Source organism: Marmota flaviventris, chromosome 10 (genome assembly GCF_047511675.1).
Source record: "Marmota flaviventris isolate mMarFla1 chromosome 10, mMarFla1.hap1, whole genome shotgun sequence".
NCBI classification, from domain to species: Eukaryota; Metazoa; Chordata; class Mammalia; order Rodentia; family Sciuridae; genus Marmota; species Marmota flaviventris.
In genome coordinates, this window is record NC_092507.1 from 113,455,358 (window position 1) to 113,465,177 (window position 9,820).

Below are 9,820 nucleotides of genomic sequence, written 5' to 3' on the forward strand. Positions count from 1 at the left end.
ATTTATTGATTTCCATATGTTGAACCAACCTTGCATCCCTGGGATGAACCCCACTTGATCATGGTGCACTATCTTTTTGATATGTTTTTGCATTCGATTTTCCAGAATTTTATTTAGAATTTTTGCATCTATATTCATTAGAGATATTGATCTGAAGTCTTCTTTCTTTGATGTTTTGACTTTGGTTTTGGAATCAGGGTGATATTGGACTCATAGAATAAGTTTTTCTATTTCATGAAATAATTTGAGGAGTATTGGTACTAGTTCTTCTTTGAAGGTCTTGTAGAATTCAGCTGTGTATCCATCTAGTCCTGGGCTTTTCTTGGTTGGTAGGCTTCTGATGGCATCTTCTATTTCATTGCTTGAAATTGTTCTGTTTAACTTGTGTATATCATCCTGATTCAGTTTGGGAAAATCATATGACTCCAGTAATTTGTTGATGTCTTCAATATTTGAAAATGTAGTACAAATTTTCAAAATAATTCCTTATTATCTTCTGTATTTCTGTAGTGTCCGTAGTGATATTTCCTTTTTTATCGTGGATGTTAGTAATTTAAGTTTCCTCTCTCCTTCTCTTCATTAGCGTGGCTAAAGTTTATCAATTTTTATTTACTTTTCAAAGAACCAACTTTTCATTTTGTCAATTTTTTTCAATTATTTCTTTTGTTTCAATTTCATTGACTTCAGCTCTGATTTTAATTATCTCTTGTCTTCTGCTTTTCATGTTGGTTTGTTTTTCTTTTTCTAGGGTTTTGAGAAACAATATTAGGTCATTTATTTGTTGACTTGTTATTCTTCTAAAGAATGAACTCCATGCAATGAAATTTCCTCTTAGAACTACCTTCATAGTTTCCAAGAGGTTTTGATATGTTATATCTGTGTTCTAATTTACTTCTAAGAATTTTTTAATCTCCTCTTTGATGTCTTCTGCAACCCATTTTTCATTCAATAGCATGTTATTTAGTCTCCAGGTGTTGGAATAGCTTCTATTTTTAATTTTATCATTGATTTCTAATTTTATTTCATTATGATCTGATAGACTGCAGGGTAGCATCTCTACTTTTTGTATTTGCTAAGAGTTGCATAGTGGCAAAATACATGGTCTATTTTAATAGAAGGATCCATGTGCTTCTGAGAAGAAAGTGTATTCACTTGTTGATGGACAAAATATTTATATATAAACTTAAATTACTAACATCAATAAAGTGTAAGTTATTGATTGTATTATTAAGTTCTATTTTCTTTGTTCAGCTTTTTTTGGAAGATCTACTCAGTGAAAGAGGTGGGGTAAAGTTACCTAGAATTATTGAGTTGTGGTCTGTTTGACTCTTAGAACTTGAGAAGAATTTGTTTTATGAATGTAGATGCTCCATTGTTTGGGGAATATATATTTATAATTGTTATGTCTTGTTGATGTATGGTTCCCTTAAGCTGTGTGAAATGTTCTTCTTTATCCGTTTTGATTAACTTTGACTTGAAGTCTACTTTATTTGACATGAGGATGGAAACCCCTGCTTATTTCTTTAGTCCATGTGAGTGGTAAGTTTTTTCCCAAACTTCACCTTCAGTCTGTGGATGTCTTTTCCTATGAGATGAGTCTCTGGAAGGCAGCATATTGTTGGTTCTTTCTTTCTTTTTTTTTTTTTTAAATTCAATCTGTCAGTCTATGTCTTTTGACTTGTGAGTTTAGGCCATTAATATTCAGTGTTATTATTGATACTTGATTTGTATTCCTGGTCATTTTTGTTTATTTTTGGAATATTTTGCAGAGGATGTTCTGTATTGCAGGCTTTCTAGTTGTAAATTCTTTTAACTTTTGTTTATCATGGAATATTTTTATTTCATTCAAATCTAAATCTTAATTTTGGCATCCACTTTCTTTCAGAACTTGGTAAAAGTTGTTCCAGAATATTCTAGCTTTCAGGGTCTGGGTTGAAAAATATGCAGAGATCCTAATTGGTTTCCCCAATATGTAATCTGATTCCTTTTTCTTATGGCTTTTAAAATTCTATCCTTATTATGTATGCTAGGAATTTTCATTATAATGTTTCTTGGTGTAGAAGTGCTGTAATTTTGTACATTTAATCTCCCGTATGCCTCTTGTATGTGGTTTTTCTAATTCATTCTTCATGTTTGGGAAATTATCTGGCATTATTTCATTGAAGAGATTGTGCATTCCTTTGGTTTGAATCTCTGTGCCTTCCTCTATCTCAAGAATCTTAGATTTGGTCTTTGAAGTTATGCCATAATTCTTGGATGTTCTATTCATGATTTCTTACCATCTTCAATGTGTGGTCAACTTTATTTTCAAGACTGTATATTTTTTTCTTCATTATCTGATGTTCTGTTTTCCAAGTGATCTAGTCTTTTGGGATGCTTTCTATTAAGTTTTTTATTTGTTTTATTGTTTCCTTCATTTCAAGGATTTCTGATTTTTTTCCCAATATCTCTATCTCTTTTTTGCAGTAGTCTTTTGCTACCTGTATTTGCTCCCTTACTCTTTCTTGGGTGTGATCAATGGTTGCCTGTATTTACTCTCTTATCTCTTTGTTGGAATGATCAATTTTTGCCTGTATTTGTTCACTTAAATCATTCTTTAATTCATAAATTATCTTAATAATGTACATCCTGGACTCCTTCTCTGACATTTCATCAACTGCATTATCCATAGATTCTATTATTATAGTATGCTGGTTTGTTTGGGGCACTTTCTTCCATTGTTTTTTCATGTTTTCTGTATGTCTTCCTTTCTTGCAGTGTGGATCTGAGATATTACAGTTTCTATCCTATAATCTTATAGTGTCCTTGCAGATTACCTGTATCTCACCTTGGTGTTGGGATCCTAGACCCCTGCCAGTGTCACACAATAAATGCTCCTGCAATTAAAGGTGGTAGCAGAGACAACTCAAGATAGCATTGGGGGTGTCCCAATATGGATGCAACCACTTTCAGAGATGGGGCTGAAAGGGTGGGCTGTCTGTTTGGAGATGCAGCTGCCTCCAGGCCCTATCTGTTGTCCCAAGGTGAAGGCTACTGTGTGGGGAGGGCTATGACAATGGCTTCAGTGTCCCAAGATGGCAGTGGGGTTGGCCTGGGTTCCATCGTAGTCTGCTGGTTGGCGGTGCAGTCCTAGGTCTGGGCCTGGGTTCCAGGCTAGGTCTGCTGGTCAGCAGGGGTGGTCCTAGGCCTGGATTAACTCTTTCTGATACAGATACTAACAAAAATCTTTAAAACAATTTTTTTTTTTTTCTGTAGAAGAGATGGAGTTTTGAAATGTTGCCCAGCCTGGCCTTAACTTACCAGTCTCAGGTGATCTCCCTGCCTCCAGCTTCCTTAATACCTGAGATTTTAGGTACACACCAACTCATCTAGCATAAAAAATCTAATTTTTTTTGTGGTATTGGGGATAAAACCCAGGGCCTCATGCAGGCAAAGCTTATGCTCTACTAGTGAGCTACATCCCCAGACCTCCAATAGTTTATTTATCCATTTATCAGTTGATACACACATGGGTTATTTCTGTGAATTCTGTGTGTGACTGAGCAATATATTGCCAGCTGGGTCACTTGTGTGTCTGCACTCAGCTGAGAGCCAGACAAGGCCTCCTCCGCATGCCCCTCTTTCCATGTGCTGTCCCCTCCCTCCAGGGCCTCATCACATGACTCCTTTGTCCCCAGTATGACAGCTTGGATTTCTGTATAACTTGACTGGGTTCCAAGCTAGCAAAACAGAAGGTACTGTGAGGTAGTAGCTAGCAAAGAGCAGTGTCATCATGGCAAGGGCACACGTGTTCTTTAAATTGCTTCAGATTCTACTTTAAATTCCTTTCAAAGTAGATGAGAAAGCAAACAGTGGCTGTTAATTTGTAGAAAATAAACAGAAGCAAAGGAGCTAATTGGGGAAACATGTCAAAAGAAAAGGCTTACTGGGTCTAACTCTTGACAGGGTCCATTGAGGCTGGTGTGGAGCCAGGAATCATGGCTATAGGTGTCTCCATTTGTCTGGGAAGGAATATTCCTTCAGTAGTGCAGGTCACTTAGGTAAATTCTGACTGGCCACTGACCCCAACGCCTACAACATGGCATTGACTTGTAGATGAAGTGCCCCTGAGTAGGATGGCCACCATGAAAGTTCCGTGCAAGACCAACCAAGGTCAGAACCTCCCACCCCTGCCGTGAAGGGGAAACTGAGCATCTGACTGTGAAGGTGGCTGAAGGAGGACCCGCTCTCCAGGCAAACATCGATAGGAGATGGCACCGTTCCCTTGGCTGTTCTCCCTTGAGCATGCTCTCCTCTTGAGCCTTGCTTCCCCTTCCCCTTATTTTCACTGTACTTTCTCCTATAATAGAGCTCTCTTGCATGACTTTTGGCATCTGACTTTAATAAATTTTCTTTCATAAGAACTGAGGTTTGAAGCTTCAGCTCCCCACTCTCCTGTGACAGTACCATTTCTTTTTCTTTTTTAAAACCTTTTGCAGTGCTGGGGATCAAACTCAGGGCCTCACACAAGTGCTCTGCCACTGACCTACATGCAGCCCGGCCCAGTACCACCATTTTTTTTTTCCTGGTGTTGGGATTGAACCTAGAATCTAGAGCATGCTGGGCCAACGTTTTGCCCCTGAGATACATTCTAAGGCCTTTTTATTTTTTATTTCGAGATGGGGTCTCTCTAGATTGCTGAGGCTGGCCTCACACTTGTGATCCTCCTGGCTCAGCTTCCTGAGTAGGTGGGATTACAGGTGTCCACCATGGTGACTGACCAATACTACTTCCTAAAGACCAGGATGCACCTACATCTTTTCCACTACATTTTATCAAAAGAGGTCCAATTTCAGCTCGGATTTATGGAGAGGAGATATAGACTCTAATTCTTTTTTCTCTTTCTTTTCTTCTTTTTTTTTTTTTTTTGGACTAGAGATTAAACCCAGGGATGCTTTACCATTGAGCTACATCCCCAGCCCTATTGGTCTTTTATGAAAGTTTTAAACTGTAATACAGGGTCTCACTAATTTGCTGAGGCTAGTCTTGAACTTGGGATCCTTCTGCTTCAGCCTCCCCACTCAATGGCATTACAGGAGTGTGACATTGTACTCAGCTTAGACTCCAACTCTTCTTTCCTTCCTTCCTTCCTTCTTCTTCCTCTCTCTCTCTCTCTCTCTCTCTCTCTCTCTCTTTCTCTCTCTTGTGCTGGGGATAAAACCACCTCATGCATGCTAGGCAAGTCCTCTACCACTGAGTTATATCCCCAGCCCTAGACTTCAATTCTTTTTTTTTTTATTATCTGCATATATATATTTCTGACTTCAGACAAAAGCCACTAGCAAATTCAAAACAGCTCTGATGGCTAAATTTGGAGTCACGATGCCTTTATTTAAAATTATTCAGTGTGCTCCATAGCCTCAGCCTTTTCTACATTCTGCTACAGCCTGTTTTTTGGCAGGCAGAATCAGTGAATCCCCCACAAGCCCTGAACTACTTTATCCTCATGACCAGTCTCTAAGAGTCTATTGCTGCATTCTTCCCAGCGAGTAACTCTCCCTTCTCTACCAACACCAGCTTCCACTCTACCACTGTATCTGCTGGCAGGAAAATAGAATGAGACCAAAACCCATCCTGGTGATAGTGGAGAGGGATGTAAGTGTTCCATCTCCCAAGATTCTCATGGTCTCCAGTTATTTCGATGAATTGCCTGTAAGTGCCTGTAATGTAATGCACCTGAAATCTGATGTTAACTGGCTGAGATTCTGAAGCCATTCTTGCGACCTTTTTTGTTTTCCCATTGACTTCCCAACCTCTTGCCTCCACAAGAGTGCTTCTGCCACAGTCCACTGAGGCCTCAAGACTGCCACCCAAACCCACATCTCCCCAAGATGAGTGCCTAGACACCATTTCCCAGTCCTCATGGTCAGTGAGGTCCTGCTGTCCAACTGTGCAAGACTCACTTCTGTTGCTCTGTCCATGAGCAGGTTGCTAGAAGGCAACTCCTCTGCAAACCATGTAGCTGCTTTAGCAGGTGTGTCATGTTCTTTTTGGAATCTCCATTCGCCTATGTGAGATTCAAGGCTTTTATTTCTTGAAACTTGAGAGTAACCCCTGGAGTTAGCCATCTCAGATGTAGCTAGAGAGTGTGTGTCTGGTATCTGTCTAGCAGGAGCATGCTGTCTTGCATTGTCCCAGTATTCTCCAGAAGGATTCTGCAGTCTCTGTGATGCTTCCTGTAGGTTACCAAGACCTTTGGTCTCAGAAATCAAATGTCCATTGCTTTCTTGAAGATGCTGTGGTTTGATGACCACCTCCTGCTTGTAAGGTCCGGGGCTCAATCCACCGCTGCCAGCACCCTGATCGCTTCCTGGAGCTGCAATATCAGCGTTCTTATGCTGCTCCGTGTCCCCGTCCTTCCCTTTGTCCCTGGGGTCGCCCCGCAGCAGCCAAACGAAAAGCGCTCCTGCCAGACCCCCTCCGACCAGCAGGGCTGCCCAGATGGAGCCCATGGCTGAGAGGCTGCGGCCACGGGAGACGAGGAGAACCCAAACCAGGGCTCGGATCTCGCAAGCAGAGCCACCTAGACTTCAATTCTTGATGAGAAGATTCCATGTGTGTAAAGGGAGGGGAGAGATTGTGGGTGGTATCTTTGGATTCCTCCATACGTGCCAGTCCTCTTTCAATTAGAAGGGACCATTTGACAAGTTTTAGACACTGATCTGTGAACAGAACAGACATATTTCACTTCTAGCCTGAAGCAAAGCAAAGCACACACCATTTTTCAGATCTGTCATTCCTCTTTTTTCTTATTATTTATCTATTTATTTATTTCAGCGCTGGGGTTAGATCCCAAGGGCAGTTTACCACTGAGCTACACCTAGAGCCCTTTTTAAATTTTTGAAGCAGGGTATCCCTAAGTTGCCCAGACTGACCTTGGACTTGTGGTCCTCCTGCTTCAATGTTCTGAGTTGGTGGAATTACAAGTGAGGTGCTGTCATTCCCTTTCTGCAACCCAAAAGACCTCATGGTGGAAGAACTAGTTGCTCCATAGAAAACAATTACCTAGGAGAGTCACCTGGACCTGCAGCTGACTGTGCATTAGCTGGTGTTATGCCAATGTAGTTTTGAAGTCAGTCCATCCTTACTGAAAGACGTGGCTGTGTCCTTACCTTGCCCCTAAACCCGATGCTGATGGGGTTTCTGAAGCTCTGATTTCTGGCTCCCTGCCTCACCTATTGAATTTTCCCCTTTATGCTGCTGCTATTGTCTCCTCTGGGTAAACTTACCTAATATCGCTTGGCCTGGGACCACACACCCCTGCTGGCTGGTGTACCGCAGGTGAGTCTTGGATGCTCTTAGATCTGTCATAGAGAACATAGGAAGTAGCAACCAGATAATGAAAGGTTCTTGTGGCTCAGTAAGCAAAGTGTAGCTGCCCAAGGCTTTTAATCTGGAGAGTGATTTGAAGGAAAAAAAAAGTGTGAATGGTAATCTGCTGACAAGAGCAGGATCTATGGCTAATGGGTGAGTGTTAAGAAAGAGTAATCAGGGGCTGGGGATGTGGCTCGCTTGGCATGCGTGCGGCCCGGGTTCGATCCTCAGCACCACATACAAAGATGTTGTGTCCACCGAGAACTAAAAAATAAATATTAAAAAATTCTCTCTCTCTCTCTCTCTTAAAAAAAAAAAAAAGAGTAATCAGTTAGGGAATTGGTAGTATAGTTTTTTGTGCCCAAAGCATCAGTAATTAGATTTTTATAGCTGAAAATTCACTTATACCATTCCCTACTAAGCCTCATAATCCTATAAGATAATCAATGTTCTATTTGCAGCTTGAAAATCCAGTCTGAGGGAGGTTGGTGATTGGCACTTACTAATAAGGCAAAACAAGTGCTTTGGTTTCATTCATCAGTTTGTTCATGCGATCTTATATGATTTGATTCGTAACTCACACTTTTTTTCTGAATCCTGCTAGACTAGTACTTGCAGACCTTTGAATCATGAGTCAAAAAAAAAAGATAATTTTTGCCTGGAGAGGTGCTCCTTGGGGTAGCCAATAAAAACATGTTCTCTGGTGTTATGCGTTATGCCTATTATCTTCTGCCAAGATAATAAGTACTGAATTTAGAAACTATACACAATGTACCATACAAATAACATTCAAATATATAAATCTCCTATGTGCTGGGGATTCAACCCATGGCTTTACTTATGCTAAGGCAGGCACTCTACCACTGAACTACATCGTCAGTCACTCCAATATAATTTTAACTGAAGTAAAAATTTAAAATGGTTGTGAAAACAGTTTTGGGTTATGTATCACTATGAAACATTTATGACTGTCAGCATCTCCTGGGATACCTGTAGCCTGTTTATTCCAGACCAGGGTGCTATGGTGCACGATTACAGAAGCTCTGGGCTAGACACTGTGCTGTGAGCTGGAAATACAAAGATGAAGGAGACCCTACTCAACAGAATTAAGTATAGCCAGCAAAACCCCAACAGAACAATTATTTAAATGGAGCTCGTTAAACTTGGTGATAGAGGTGTATTTAGGATGCACCTAACTCATTCTAGAGGAATGGGGCTCTGTTAACCATACTCTCTCCCTCCCTTTCTTTTTGGTACTGTGGATGGAACCCAGGGGCATTCTACTACTAAGTTACATCCCCAAACTTTTTATTTATTAAATTTTGAGACAGGGTCTCCCTAAAGTGTGGAGGCTGGTCTTGAACTTTCTCCTTCCTTTCTTCCTTCTTTCCTTCCTTCCTTCCTTTCCTTCTTTCCTCTGTCTTTTCTTTCTTATGGTAGGGTTGGAACCCATGACCTTGTGCATGCTACTAAACCATTTTACCAATAAGCCACATCCCCAGCTCCACATTTACGTATTAAAGCATTACTTTAACAAATTTTATTGAACACCTACTATATGGCAGACACTATTAAGCACTGAGGACAGACTAGTGAATGAAAACATTGTTTCAGTTGCCTAATAGTGACCTTTACCATGAGACCCACTGAAATGACATTTGAGGGAGAACCATGGTTTGTGATTCAGACTCCTAGATAATAATCTACTAAAGGTACATAATGAACTTAACAAATTGACCTAATTCAGACAGGCTATTCACAATGGTCAGGTTCTTTGGTAAATGTAAGTGGTTTCCAATGACTTGAGGCAGGTAAGGGCTATGAGTCTTCTTTTCCAGCACCTCCCCACTGAATGATATAGTCATCCCTTGCACCCTCCAGGGCTTGGTTTGAAGAATGCCCCCCTTCCCTGGTTCCCAGACCAAATCTGAGGATGCTCAAGTGCCTTATATAAAATGGAGTAGTACATGCATATAACCTGTGCACATCCTCCTGCATACTGTTTTTTTTTTTGGTACTGGGGATTGAACACAGGGGTGCTTTACCACTAAACTACATACATCTCAGTCCTTTTTCTTTTTAAAAAATTTTATTTTGAGATAGGTTCTCACTAAATTGTTGAGTAGCTCATGAAGTTGCTCAGGCTGGCTTTGAACTTTGACCTCTCAGCCCCCTTTATATACTTTAAATGTACTGGCTTACAGCTCCTGATACAGTGTAAACACTAGGTAAAGAGTTGTTACACTGTATTCTTTTGGCAGGAGCTGGAGATAGAACCCAAATGCCTCACACACACTAGACCTGCTCTACCACTGAGCTATGTCCCCAGCCCTGTTATCCCGTTAAGGAATAGTGAAAAGAAAAAAAAGAAAACATTTGTACATAGTCAGTACCAATGCAACTTTTTTTGGGAATATTTTGGATCTAAGGTTGGTTGAATCTGCACAAGCAGAACAAATAGCCTGTC

The 9,820-nt window shown here is 40.5% G+C and overlaps 1 pseudogene; it reads right to left on the bottom strand.

The window, feature by feature from the left end:
- Positions 1 to 5,320: 5,320 nt before the first annotated feature.
- LOC114083871 (starch-binding domain-containing protein 1 pseudogene) lies at positions 5,321 to 6,491 on the bottom strand (annotated as a pseudogene).
- Between the last annotated feature and the right edge of the window lie 3,329 nt (positions 6,492 to 9,820).